The 15,247-nt window shown below is 39.1% G+C and overlaps 1 protein-coding gene across 11 annotated transcripts in view; it reads left to right on the top strand.

Moving 5' to 3' along the window:
- The window catches only part of PLEKHA5 (pleckstrin homology domain containing A5), a 262,192-nt gene that overhangs the window by 139,869 nt on the left and 107,076 nt on the right, over positions 1-15,247 (top strand). The window lies entirely within an intron of this gene.

Below are 15,247 nucleotides of genomic sequence, written 5' to 3'. Positions count from 1 at the left end.
TTATACAAGTTAAATGAATGAGGGGAATATCTTGAGCCTTGCATTAGAGAGTTTTAATCTTTACTGTGATGATGAAAACCTACTAGTTATCCTAACCATCTAATAGCGTGCAGTGGCTTCACACTCTGTTAGAAGGAAACATATCCTGAGTAGCACTCGGCCATCACAGTGGCCGCAAGCGGCCATCGGAGTTCACTGCCGGCTCTGCTCTGTGTCTGGGGCTCTGCTGCGGGAAGTGGGCCCTGCCTGCTATTCTAGGTCAGATCTTTCTCCGACTTCTGCCTCATCTGTAAGTGAGAAATTTCTCAGTACTTAGGGATAATGATTTGCTGACGAAACTGAGCCTTAATTAACGTGCTGTGTGCATCACATAAATGCATTACTCTTTGGACCTTTTCAGGGGTAAAAAAAAATGCATTCCTTTGAAGTTGAAGTGACAGAGAACCTAACAATGGAACAAATATCCTGCTTCAAAACTTACATAATGGAAATTTTATATATAAATATGTGTGTGTGTGTGTGTGTGTGTGTGTGTGCGCGCGCGCGTGCGCGCGCTCAGTCATGTCTGACTCTTCACCACTCTGTGGACTGTAGCCCACCAGGCTCCTCTGTCTGCGGAATACTCCAGGCAAGAATACTGGAGTGGATTGGCATTTCCTTCTCCAGGGGATCTTCCCTACCCAGGGGTCAAACTCAGGTCTCTTGCGTCTCCTTCATTGGCAAACAGATTCTTTATCACTGCACCACCTGGAAATCATATGTAAATATATTGTCACTCAAAGCCTGGATTTTCAGTCTCATTTCTGTGCCCCCTCCCTGCCATCTGGGTTAAACTCTGGTCACATCTGAATATTCTTGCTGATCCCATGGAGGCTCAATTCAAGTGGCAGCCACTTCTGGGCCACCATCTCGGCTCTTCCCCTTTCTAAGCAAGATCAGTCCCGAATTGGGCTCGTTTTTGGTTAGTTACTCCTCATATTTGTTTATAAGAATATCATTAAGGCCAAACGTCATCAGTGCCTGTTTCATACTGAGTGAATGAAAATATTTAAGTTACACAGAAAACATAGCCATTTTGAAGGCATACCATTTCTTAACAAAATGTTTTTGTTGCATAGGGATATCATTTGACTTATCAGTAGCTCCCTTTTTATTCTTGAAGTGGTTGTTTTGGTAAAGCTCATGCAGTATGAAAATGATTAATGAAGAATAGTAAAATTCAATAATTACTAATTTTTTTCCTAATTTGAAAAACTTCTTAGTCTGTCAACTTGATTCTTTTGGGAAGAAAGTTTCACCTACAATAATTGGATCTTTTTTGCAACCTATTTAGAACTAGGTTAGCTTTTTAAAGTAGTGTATAACCACCCAAAAGCAAACGAGATGGTGCTTAAATTCTGCTTTTTCTAATTTGTTGTTAACTTTCATAACAAGGGTGTAGTAATCCTCCATTTAATACATGTTACAATAAAAGATTACTAATTAGGATTCATTAGGAAGCAATAGAGTTGTCTGAAATATTTCTGACTACTGACATGTTCCTAAGTTGGAATTCTGCTTAGTTTTATTTTAAAACTCCATTAGACTTTTGTAATTAATAGTGTTTTGAAATAAGTGACTACTTTTTCAAATAAGCATTCTTTGAAATCACTGGAGTATATATCCTGTGATCATTTTTACTCTTGTGTGGTTTTACAAGGACTTTTTACATAGATCATTCAACAGTAAACTTTAACTTTTGATCAAATTATCAGCTTCCTCATTCATTAAATTATAGTTGTACTTCACGTTAAACATAGGGCAGAGAGCCAACAACTTTTTAAAGCAAGGATGTGACATAATTTGACTCCTCTTCAGGAAACCTCACTCTGCTAGCACATTCATGTTTATTATTTATTTCTTTAAATTGGGGTATAATTGCTTTACAATATTGTGTGTGTTCCTGCTGTACAACAAAGTCAATCAGCTATATGTATACACATACACCCTCCCTCTTGAACCCTCACCCCCCACCCCCACCCCTCTAGGTCATGACAGAGCACCAAGCTGAACTCTCTGTGCTATACAGCAGCTTCCCACTAGCTATCTATTTTATATATGGTAGTAAAATATATATGGGCTTCCCTGGTAGCTCAGCTGGTAAAGAATCTGCCTGCAATGCAGGAGACCCTGGTTCAATTCCTGGGTCAGGAAGATCCCCTGGAGAAGGGAAAGGCTACCCACTCCAATATTCTTGGGCTTCCCTGGTGGCTCAGATGGTAAAGAATCTGCCTGCAGTACAGGAGACCTGGGTTCGATCCCTGGGTTGGGAAGAGCCACTGGAGGGAGGGCATAGCAACCCACTCCAGTATTCTTGCCTAGAGAATCCATACTGACAGTGGAGACTGGCGGGCCTCAGTCCATGGGATCACAAAGAGTCAGACACGACTGAGCAGCTAAGCACACACAGTGTATATATGTCAATCCTACTCTCCCAGTTTGTCCCGTTCTCCCCTGTCGCCCACCCTGTGTCCACATGTCATATTCAAGTTCGGCTATTTACTATTTAGTGAGGGCTTTAGCAGCAGTAGCAGCAGCAGAGGGCTTTATTAGGTAATGTCTGGTGGTGCTACCAGGTACCTTTCAAAAGCCCTCTGGAATAAGGTTTGTTGTTCTGGTTTCGGTTGCTGTTTTATAGAAGGAAGTTGAGGTTCAGTGGAGGATGCTCTAAATGGGGGATATCCTGATTATAATGAGATGAATTCGGATGTTGTTAAGGGCCTTGGGAGACTTAAGAGCCTAGACTAAGGCAGTGATGGAGATGCCATTAGCGAGCTTCTTATGTAGGGTAATTTCTGGATAGCAACCAGAAATGTCACTTGATTCTTGAGTGCATGACAGAAAATGACTCTGGTGGATTAGCTTGTACATTCTAAGAGCCATTTTTCTGTTTTAACCATAAAGTGTCATTTAACCTTCCTATTTAAAAGCTTCTTAAGAATCACTCAAATGACTTCCAAGTGAGACAATTATCTAAATTATTTTAAGCATTTTTGTTTATAATGTGATTTATTAAGTGGTCTAAATGTACCTGTCCCGTAAAACTCAGGATGGATAGCAGTTATTAACATGCTGTGTTCATTTTTTTCATAACTAGCATGGTGATAATTGAATTATTTTCTAATTCCAAAATTATTTAAAGTCTATTGTCAAATTTATTTTGTAGATTCTAAATTAGTATGTTGGTTTTATTTAGGATTTTTTTTTCAGAAGATGATTTAGAAATTATCTGTAAATACAAAAAACTAAAACATAATTTGTATGTGAATCTCATATTTTGAATTTTTTTCCTTTATTTTGTTCCTAGTCTATGATGCTTTGAGCTTTGTACTTGCAGCATTACATCATACTCCTATTTCCCCAGTGGAAAAAGCAAAGTTTTCAATTCCTGTTGGGTGCTTTTGTAAAAATTCCATTGTTTACTATTGATGTTATTTGTGCTTCAATTCTTTGGGACCTATAATCAGGGAAATATGAAGTTACATTTACATCGTGATAATGTTGTCTGAGCAACTGAGAGTGAAGAATGATTGCAAAGCCGTAGAGAATAAGAAGATGGAAAAGAAACACTGGGTTTAAAATTCCGTTGGAATCTGTAAAGGTTTCATTACTGTGCTTCAGATGGGAATAACCTTGGGGTGATGTTAGGCAGTGAGACATGAGAGGGCAGGGGAGGGTACATGTTCACGGTGTGCGCAAGGAGAGGGTAGTGTTGAGGTGTGTTGTGTTGTGTTGTGTTTTAGTTACCATTGAGCAGAAACCTGGGAGAAGATGTAAGGCAGAACTGAGAAGGCTCACTGGCTGTGATGAGTCAAGAAGGGGCAGCTGTTGAAAGCAGGAAAAGGAGACTGAAAAGGACAGAACTGGAGCTCTGGGGACCACGTCTCCATGTGGCTTCTGACACATGGAGAATACAAGTGAGGCTGTGAGCCTCAGTTTATTCACATGTAGAGTGAAGACAGTAATGCATACCTCGGAGGGGCTGTGTGAGGATTGCTTCCAGTGCAGCAGGCTCAGATGGAGAGCGTGAGCTGCACTCAGAGTGACGTCACGTGGTGGTTGCTATTTAGGTGCTGATTTTTATTTTTCTTGTTGGGAGTGTGGATCAGAGAGGGTGTATCTTTTGTTCCTTACCCCCCTCCCCACTCCCAGCCCCCAAGAAATCTGAGATGCTCCGTTTCCTGAATGATGAGAGGAGAAAGGAGAGAATATAAAGGGTTAAGGCTGAAAGGAAAATTTGGAGATGTGGGTAAATGAATCACTGAGGTTTTAGCAGGACGTCTGGAAGCAGTTAGTTCGAAGTTAAAGGCAAATGGCATTTAGAACTAAATGTGGGGAAAGGAAATATATACTTTACATGTTTCGCAAAAGAAAAAAAATTGCAATCTTTTAGATTGCTAACTCAGTGGTTATTCACATAACTAAGGCTCAAGAATTCCATTTCTCTCAAGAAAAGGCATGGCACTTTCAGTGTTTTCTTTTGTTCTTAAAACACTGCCTTTAATTGCAGGCATAATTTTCCATGCCAGCATATTTTCAGTTTAAAAATAAATTGCAGAAACAGTCATTGTGGTAGTCAGATTTCAACATAGCATTTTTTGCCTTTTTATTTAAAGGAAATTAAATCCAAATAGTTATCTGCATAAGACATTAATCAACTTTACATGTAACAGTGTTTTAAAAATTACTCTGGCCCACCATAGACCCAATTGGTTTAATAACTAATAAATAAAAATCATGTTTAATAACTAAGTCACTGCTTCAGACATAGTTTTTAAACCTGATTTGAGACTAAGTCTCAGAGTGACACATTATAGCATCATAATTTCTATTGGTAAAGGCACTTCAGTTTTTTTTTAACTGAAGTATAGTTGATTTACAATGTTGTTAATATCTACTATACAGAAAAGTGATTCAGTTATATCCATTTATACATTCTTTTCCATTATGGGTTATCACAGGATATTAAATATAGTTCCCTGTGTTCTACAGTAGGACCCTGTTGTTTATCCATCCTATATATGATAGTTTGCAAAGCTCTTCAATTTTAAAACAAGTCAAAAAGTATAATTGTCTGATAGTATAATGAAACCAAGGCCACTTTGAGAATGTACAGTATTCTTTTTGGTTTGAGTGGAAGGATATTGAAGAGTTGTCTATGCACATCTGAGCTGTTTGCTTTTTGGTTTTGTACCTAAATTTGAGAAATACAATCACTTCCATAGTCCACACATCTCTCTGCCTTGCTCCAGTCTAACAGCATTATGGGTACGAGGCACGTTTTAAGGTCTCGGCCCTTGTAAAAGTCCAAGTCATGATACTGGCTTCTTGACAGGGTTGCAGAAAGAACTGCCAAACCACTATGATATCCTATTTTTCTTAGACTAAATTAAATCCTTCTTTCTCTCCCATAAGGGAAATACATGATGCTGAGCAAATCATACAAATGGGGGTGTGCAGCTGAATTTAATAAGAGAGAATCAAAATCTCTTCTGTGGGACAGAGTTTTCTAAAATACATACTTTGTGCATAGTCGATAGATTTTCAACCTTCTTACCACTGGTACACGGATAAAACAATACCTAGTAAACTTTGCTCTGTCTGACATATCACTCAGAAGAATTATTGGCTGTTACTGATGTTCAGTTCAGTCGCTCAGTCGTGTCCGACTCTGCGACCGCATGGACTGCAGCACACCAGGCCTCCCTGTCCATCACCAACTCCCGGAGTCTACCCAAGCTCATGTCAGTTGAGTCAGTGGTGCCATCCAACCATCTCATGCTCTGTCATCCCCTTCTCCTGCCCTCAATCTTTCATTATTGATGTTAGCAATTTCAATATTTATTTCTTAAGTTAAAAAATAGAATGGATTTTGTAGTAAAGCAATCATTGGAGTCACTCATGAAGCCAAAATATTAAAAAAAAAATCACTAAAACAAATATTCCCACAGGGGAGAATTGCAATACTAAGAAGTAGCTAGTACATAGTTATTAATGGCCAAAACGTTAAAAAAAAAATCTTTTCCTAACACCAAAGAAAACAGCAACAAAAACAAATGGGACTAACTGAATAATAAAGGGAACCATCAATAAAATGAAAAGGCAGTCTACCCAATGGGAGAAAAAATTAGCAAGTCGTGTCTGATAAGGAGTAATATCTAAAATGTATAAAGAACACACACAACTCAATGGCAAAAAAAAAAAAAAAAAAAATCTTCAGTTAAAAAATGGGCAGAGGGTCTGAATAGAGGTTTTTCCAAAGAAGACATATAGAAGACCAATGGGTACATGAAAATGTGCTCAACAGGGAAATGCAAGTCAAACCTGTTAGAACCACTATCATCACTTGTTTTAAGAGGTAAGTGTTGGTTAGGATGTGGAGAAAAGAGAACCCTCAGTGCACATTAGTGGGAAGTAAGTTGGTGCAGCCATGGTGGGAAACAGTATGGAGGGTCCTCAAAAAATTAAAAACAGAAGCACCATGTTGATCTAACAGGTCCTTCTGGGTATTGATCCAAAGGAAACAAAAGCACTAATTCAAAAAGCTGTGCACTGCCGCCCACCCAGGATCACTGCAGCATTGTTTATAATAGCCAAGATGCGGAAACAACTGAGGTGTCCATCAGTGGATGAATAGGTAAAGAAAATGCAGTTTGTATGTATGTAATACATAGGCACACAGTGGAATATTCCCATTTGCAACAACATGGATAGACCATGAGGGCATTATGCTAAGTGAAACAAGTCTGAGAAAGGCAAATACTATGTCATCTCATTTGTATGCATATGTGGGTGCTAAGTGCTTCAGTCATGGCAGACTCTGCAACCCTGTGGACTGTAGCCTGCCAGGCTCCTCTGTCCATAAGATTCTTCATCCCACTAAAGTGGGTTGACCTTTCCTCCTCCAGGGGATCTTCCCAACCCAGGGATCAAACCCATATCTCCTGCTTTGGCAGGCGGATTGTTTACCACTGAGCCACCTGGGAAGCCCTTTTGACACATATTTCTGGCCAATGAGAGTCTAGACAAGGATGGCCAGGGAGTTCTTGAGAAACTTCTTGAAAAGGAATAGTGTATGCGGAGACTTTCCTTTCACTTCTAGACTCTGTGGTCTGCATGTGATGTTTAGGACCACTGCAGCCAGTTTGAGACTGGTCAGATGCTCAGCTAAACAGGATAGACTAGTCAGTATTGCCATATTATGCAGTCATGAATAATCATATCTCCTTGGAATCTCAAATGTTCTTATTTTTAAATCTAAAATAGCTTCTTTCCATATCTGGTTTAAAGAATATACATATACCCTGTGTACTGTGCTGATTCATTTTAATTTTTCAATCTAGTACTGTCAGTGATACATTCATTTTTGCAAAAACCAGACAAATCCTCATGTTTCAAAGGACTTAATGTGAGGGCATTTCACCTGTTTATAAATACCTGATACAAAATTTACATTTACACTCAACAAAGGTTGCAAAGTTGTAGCCTGAATGTTGGATAACAGGAGTTTTAAAACCAAATTACCTATGACTGATTCATGTTGATATGTGGCAGAAACCAAGACAGCATTGTAAAGCAATTAGCCTTAGATTAAAAATAAATAAAGTTTTAAAAAAACTAGATTTCATTTTTCAGTTCATAGCTGTGCTAAATATTTCATGTTTTGCCTTGTATATTTTGAAATTATCACTCCAGTAAGAATGAAAGTTCTTTCAGTGTTAACCTCCTTTCATCATTATACTCAAAAATTTAAACACCGTGTTAGCAGACATCTTTTTTCCTCTTTCTAAACCCATACTTGTACTGGGGTTTATATTTGAAATGGATGTTTCAGGCATCTGTTTAGTGTATGGGAGATTGTTTCCTTAGGGATATCCTTGACTGATGTCCTCCCTTATTAGTGTCCTGCTGAGAACAGACTAGCAGGGTGGACTGAACCAAAAAAATGGCTTCCTCTAGCCAGCCTGGGAATGGACATGAACACCAGCATTCCCAGTCTTCGGAGTGTTGTCATACAGTCTAAATTACTCTTCATATAACACTAGCTGCCACTTAGAGTTGATTCTAACGCATTAAATTCTGTTTCCATTAATGGGTTATAGAAACCGTTGTAGTTTATCAGCTTTCCCTTTTGATGTAAAGCTCAGAACTGCTTAAGGTGGCACACCTTCACCCACATTTTCTGGTACAGTAACCTTCATGAGGCGTTGTTTGGTTCACAAATACGATCTGAAAAAGAATAAGGCAGAATAATGAATTTCTACTCCATCTCCAGTAGATTTCTGATTTAATTTGTTTTTTTGATGGAAATATGCCATTTTATACACACACGGATTTATTCATCAAAAGATCTTTTAAAATCCAGTTATCATTGAGTGAAATAGTTCCATAGGGGTTGGAATTAAGCAGATCTTTCGTTTAAATTCTAGTAAATGATTAAATGTCTAGTAATAAAGAGTGAAGAGGGCATAATGCCAAAGAACAAGCAATTTGTGTTGCTGTTTCTCAATTTCTTGATATATTTTCTAAAAGTGCCACAGATTTGATCCTTTACCTTTGATAGAGCATGATCCTCAGAATGAGCTCCTGGATGTGACCTATTTCATTCAGTAATGAACTCTTCAGAATAGCAGAGTCCATTTTTTTTAAGTGTTGTTTGTCATTATTTAAAAACCTTCTTGAATACTGCCTTAAAAACATAGCTACTCTCTCCTTGGAGCTTTTATATTAGAATGACTTTTCTCCTCTATTTTCTGTTTTTGGATATATTAGGAATATCTTGACAAGAAACATGAGAGCCACGAGAGATCACACCTTTATTCTTTGACAGTAAATACTGACTAGCGGGATAACAAGAGTTTTTAACATTTTTCGGGTTGCATGTTCATTTGAACTATTTCAGTTTAAATAGGTTACTGAACCTAATAAGTTGTCCGATGACACCAACATATGCTCAATTCCTCTAGTTCATAACAAAAATAAATGTCTTCAAGGCCTTGTCTGTTCCTGGCCATGTTTATACTCTTTACTCATTTAATCTTCATAAACATCCCCACTAGAAAGTAAATTCCACAAGGGCAGTGATTTTTATGTTTTGTTCACGGCCATCACCAGGTACCTAGAACAGTTATAAACAAATAGACAAGCAACATGTGACATAGCTACTGTTACCTAACTGTGAGGCAGCTGAGACGTAACAGGTACAGTGAACCCACAGAAATAACACACATGGCTTATGTGGTAGAGTTTATTGTTAGAGGGCAATGATGCTCGTCACATAGGGTTTATTACCCTCAGCACTATTTTTAAAAAATATTTATTTATGGATTAAATGCCATCTTAGTTGTAGCACATGGAACCTTCATTGCATCAGGGAGGATCCTTTCTTGCAGTGCACAGACTCTCGAGTTGTGGTTCGTGGGCTGAGTAGTTGCAGTACTTGGGCTTAGTTGCTTGTAGTGTGTTCAGGCCTGGTTCCCCAGCCAGGGATTGAACCCATGTCCCCTGCTGGTTTTGAAAGATCTCCTGCAGAGCTGTGGGTTGACAGTGGCTCACCGCAGGGACCAGGGAACTGGCAGCAGCAATCCTGAAACATGCCCCCTGGTGCAGGTCCTCCTGGAAGTTGCCCAGCCTCAGCACTATTGATATTTGGAGCTGGATCCTTTATTCCTGTGAAAAACTCTCCTGCAAGTTGTAAGATGTTGAGCAGCATCCTGGCCTCTACTCACTACATACGAACCCCAGTTGTAATGTTCAAAAAGTGCTACCAGACAGTGGATGTACACAACGAGGTCTACTGTATAGCACAGGGAACTATATTCAATGTCCAGGATAAACCTAATGGAAAAGAATATTAAAAAGAATGTGTGTGTGTGTGTATATATATGTGTGTGTGTGTATATATATGTATAACTGAGTCACTTTGCCATATAGCAGGAATGACACATCATTGTAAATCAACTATACTTAAATAATATATACGTAAAACCAGACATCTTACCACGCATTTCCCAATGTCCCTTGGGAGATAAAAATTATTCCCAGGGCTTCCCAGGTGGTGCTAGTGGTAAAGAACCCCACTGCCAATGCAAGAGGCGTAACAGACAAGGGTTTGACCCCTGGGTCGGGAAGATTCCCTGGAGGAGGACATGGCACCTCACTCCAGTATTCTTGTCTGGAGAATCCCATGGTCAGAGGAGCCTGGCGGGCTGTAGTCCATCTGGTCACAGAGTCAGACAGAGCTGAAGCAGTTTCAGTTCAGTTCAGTCGCTCAGTCGAGTCCGACTCTTTGCGACCCCATGAATTGCAGCACGCCAGGCTTCCCTGTCCGTCACCATGCCGAAGAGTTTGCTCAAACTCAATGTCCATTGAGTTGGTGATGCTTTCCAGCCATCTCATCCTCTGTTGTCCACTTCTCCTCCTGCCCCCAATCCCTCCGAGCATCAGAGTCTTTTCCAATGAGTCGACTCTTCGCATGAGGTGGCCAAAGTACTGGAGTTTCAGCTTTAGCATCATTCCTTCCAAAGAACACCCAGGGCTGATCTCCTTCAAAATGGACTGGTTGATCTCCTTACAGTCCAAGGGACTCTCAAGAGTCTTCTCCAACACCACAGTTCAAAAGCATCAATTCTTCGGCGCTTAGCTTTCTTCACAGTCCAACTCTCATATCCATACATGACCACTGGAAAAACCATAGCCTTGACTAGATGGACCTTTGTTGGCAAAGTAATGTCTCTGCTTTTGAATATACTATCTAGGTTGGTCATAACTTTCCTTCCAAGGAGTAAGCATCTTTTAATTTCATGGCTGTAGTCACCATCTGCAGTGATTTTGGAGCCCAAGTCTGACACTGTTTCCACTGTTTCCCCATCTATTTGCCATGAAGTGATAGGACCAGATGGCATGATCTTAGTTTTCTGAATGTCGAGCTTTAGGCCAACTTTTTCACTCTCCTCTTTCACTTTCATCAAGAGGCTTTTTTGTTCCTCTTCACTTTCTGCCATAAGGGTGGTGTCATCTGCATATCTGAGGTTATTGAGATTTCTCTCAGCAATCTTGATTACAGCTTGTGCTTCCTCCAGCCCAGTGTTTCTCATGATGTACTCTGCATATAAGTTAAATAAGCAGGGTGACAATATACAGCCTTGACGAACTCCTTTTCCCATTTGGAACCAGTCTGTTGTTCCATGTCCAGTTCTAACTGTTGCTTCCTGACCTGCATACAGGTTTCTCAAGAGCCAGATCAGATGGTCTGGTATTCCCATCTCTTTCAGAATTTTCCACAGTTTATTGTGATCCACACAGTCAAAGGTTTTGGCATAGTCAATAAAGCAGAAATAGATGTTTTTCTGGAACTCTCTTGCTTTTTCTGTGACCCAGCAGATGTTGGCAATTTGATCCCTGGTTCCTCTGCCTTTTCTAAAACCTGTTTGAACATCTGGAAGTTCACAGTTCATGTATTGCTGAAGCCTGGCTTGGAGAATTTTGAGCATTACTTTACTAGCATGTGAGATGAGTGCAATTGTGTGGTAGTTTGAGCATTCTTTGGCATTGCCTTTCTTTGGGTAGCGCAGAGGTATGTTAATTCATAATTTAGTTAGTACAGTCACTTTTGCTGTAACACAGCACACGTCTTCCTAAAAATCACCTCCCTGTGTGAACTCAGACAATGAAAGTTTAGGGATTTTGTGGAAAATGGCTTTAGGAGCATAGTACTCAAAAACCTCATTAGTGACACATAAAAATAAAAATAAGAGGACTTCCCTGGTGGTCTGGTGACTAAGACTCCACACTCCTAATCATGGGGCCCGGGTTCCAACCCTGGTGGGGAACTAGATCCCACATGCTGCAACTAAAGACCTGCAGCCTAATAAATTAATTAAACAAATAAAGATAGGAGCCTAATGAAAGACATAACAGTTTCATACATGTTAAATGCTTAGGGAAAAAAAGTACTACAAATACACTTTGCGTTGAAAAAGACCGGCAGTTTGCTTGTGGAAATGGACATTGGAGAGGTTTCAGCTTGTGAATTATTGGGAAGTGTTGAAAGTGGAAAGACATGAAATTAGACAGTTGTGTCACTGTGAATGGGTGTGTTTTGTAAAACAGACAATGAACTGAAGTAGCTGCTGGACATTTGAGGGTGTGCAAGTGTGTCATTCATGTGCTTCTCGCTATCAACATCATCAGGTGCCGTTTCTGCACTCACCTAGGCTTTCTTGTGAATGTGCTCATGAATACACAAATGCAGAATTTATGTGATGTTTCAGCTTTTCTGTAGTACACAAATTGCATCGGAACATCCTTGTACATAAATGTTACAGGAAAACTGATGCTACTTTCATCTGGATTTTGAGACCCTTCAAAGGAGGAGGGGAAAAAAAGAAAAGCTTAGACTACAAAAAGGATGGTGAGTGTTGGATGAAAAGATATACTTCGTAAATAATACTGCAGACAGACCGGTAGAACTGAAGAAAGGCTGGAATTTTGTCTTCCCTTCCCTCTTGTGGTCCTGAGCAGTCCCTCCTCCTTTGTGCCAAGCGTGATGGTCATGACTTCATATGTGGCCAGCCACCTCCCAGGGTGCCCCGTTGCTGTGTGTATTAAAGAACTTGTGTATTATGCACTAAAAGAATTCTGCACATTAACAGTGATGGCTTTTTGCTTATTTTTTTTAAAGATTCATTTGGGTTATATTTACATTGCTTTCATTTGTTGGCTCAGTATATTTTTAACTGATTTTTAGTTCCTGTGGATGATTTAGAAATTAATTTTTGAAATATAAAAATAAAATTTTAAGTATATAAAAATACGTTTGCACAAAGAAGAGCAGTAAGAATTGACAATCCTACCAGGTTGTGGAAAATTACCACATTTAAACACTTGTTTGGTTGATATTTTGGTTTTTCATATTCTTAATTTATTTTAATTGATATTTTAACAAAATCATTAGAAAACATTACTCTGATTTTTATTTGATAAGTATGTTGTTTTATGAGAGATGACATTTTATAACTAAACTCATTGCCTATAAAATCTCAATCTTATGAATTTTAATTTTATAGAAACCTAGTAATCTTGAGTGACTATAATTAAGTCAGAACAAATAAACATTTGAGAGGACTTCTTTGTGTACGTATTACAGTTAGGCCTAAGTAATAGGAAAGATGATTTCTTTGATTAAAGAATAGCAGAAGACTTGCATGTTAGAGTGCCCTTGTAAATAAATGATTTTTTATGTCAACTTAGTATAACATTAAATAAAAGAAAACACAATGGATACTTTAAAAAAGTAAAAGAAGAGCATAGATATATTCATTTTTCATGATTGATTTTAATCACTGATCTTTTAACTAAGGGGCTTCCCAGGTGGCTCAGTGATAAAGAATCTGCCTGCCAATGCAGGAGACATGGGTTTGATCCCTGGGTCGGGAAGATCCCATGGAGGAGGATATGGCAACCCAGTCAGTATTCTTGCCTGGGAGATCCCATGGGCCGAGGAAGCTGGCAGGTTACACGACTGAGCATGCATGCATGCACTTTTAACTAAGATAGAATGCTAAGATTTTTATTTATTTAGTGGGTTTTACTTAAAGACATTGTGATCCTAAAAGTACTTGGACAATATAACTGTATTCAGTTTAATAGAAAGAGCATCCACTTTCAGGGTAAAGAGTGTTTATGCTCCTTTATGATTGTTCTTTATTTTAGTGTCTCCTTTGCCCTGTGTCCTTGTCTGCATGTGTTACTCAGTTGTGTCTGACTCTTTTGCAACCCCATGGACAGTAGCCTGACAGGCTCCTCTGTCCATGGAATTCTCCAGGCAAGAATACTGGAGTGGGTTGCCAGTCCCTTCTCCAGGGGACCTTCCTGACCCAGGTATTAAACCCAGGTCTCCTGGATTGCAGGCAGGTTCTTTATAGTCTGAGCCACCAAGGAAGCCCATGTCCTTGTCTAATGGATACTCAAATCTATTGTCTGGTGGTCAGAGTAATAATCTCTTAGGCCAGTAACCGTTACAGGGTCCTGTAGTTATAATTTACAGTTTCTGGAATATTAGGGTTAGAGTCTGCTGTATTCCCTCTAGGCAAGATGGCATAGTACTGGAAAATAATGCAATACAATAGGGAGTATTTGTTTTATTTTTGCAATATTGGTTTTTATAAAAAGAATTTGTGTATTTCTCTTCTACCTTCCACTGAACCAAGTCTAGCTTTTTAATGCCCCTTCTCAAGTAGAGACTTAAAAAAAGATGCTGTCCTCCTTTTTTCATTATTAAGGTGTCTAATCTCTATCATAGGTTTACTCCCTTCCCCACAGCATTTTGTTCTGTTAGAACATCAGAATTTATGTACCTTGACATATTCATGGTATTCATCACATTTAGGTACTTCAGCATTTTCCACTTCATCTCCAGAGGCTGTTTGTTCTTAGTTATTCTGTCATCAGTTTATTGCTTATTGTATAAGCTGATATCCCATTATGAGACTTTAGGTTTCCATTGTTGCACTTTCTTAAATTAACTGATAAGAAAGTCATTTGCGTGCTTTTTATGTAGTGAAAGTATCACCACAAATAAATATCTAAACCCACCGCCTCTTAACCACCTATCAAATGTGTTAATACAGATCACATGCAATAATCTTTTAAAATTAACAAAACAGTATTCAGTACAACATCTTGACTGTTTTCTCCATAATTAAAGTTGTTTTCTAAGGTCTAGCATGTCAGTGATTGATCTTCCTTACAGTTTTCTTTGTGGTATGTTAGTCAGTGGAGAAAAAAATATTTGTTTACAAATGATGTATATTTTTTAGGTATCATTGCATGTTGCATATTATTTTAGGCATCTGTTATTTTGGACTTAGATAAATAGATTGGGATTTTTCTCCTTTCATATCCAGAAGACAGTTCAGTTCAGTCACGTCCAACTCTTTGCAACCCCATGAACCGCAGCATGCCAGGCCTTGCTGTCCATCACCAACTCCCGGAGTCCACCCAAACCCATGTCCGTTGAGTCGGTGATGCCATCCAACCATCTCATCCTCTGTCGTCCCCTTCTCCTGCCCTCAATCTTTCCCAGCATCAGGGTCTTTTCAAATGAGTCAGCTCTTCACATCAGGTAGCCAAAGTATTGGAGTTTCAGCTTCAATACCAGTCCTTCCAATGAACACCCAGGACTGATCTCCGAAGACAGTAGTAGGCA

The sequence above is a fragment of the Bos grunniens genome, chromosome 5 (genome assembly GCF_055505025.1).
Source record: "Bos grunniens cultivar Pamir isolate PY7600 chromosome 5, Bosgru_T2T1.0, whole genome shotgun sequence".
NCBI lineage: Eukaryota > Metazoa > Chordata > Mammalia > Artiodactyla > Bovidae > Bos > Bos grunniens.
Note: the sequence above shows the minus strand (reverse complement) of the source record. Positions and strands in the feature narration are given on the sequence as shown.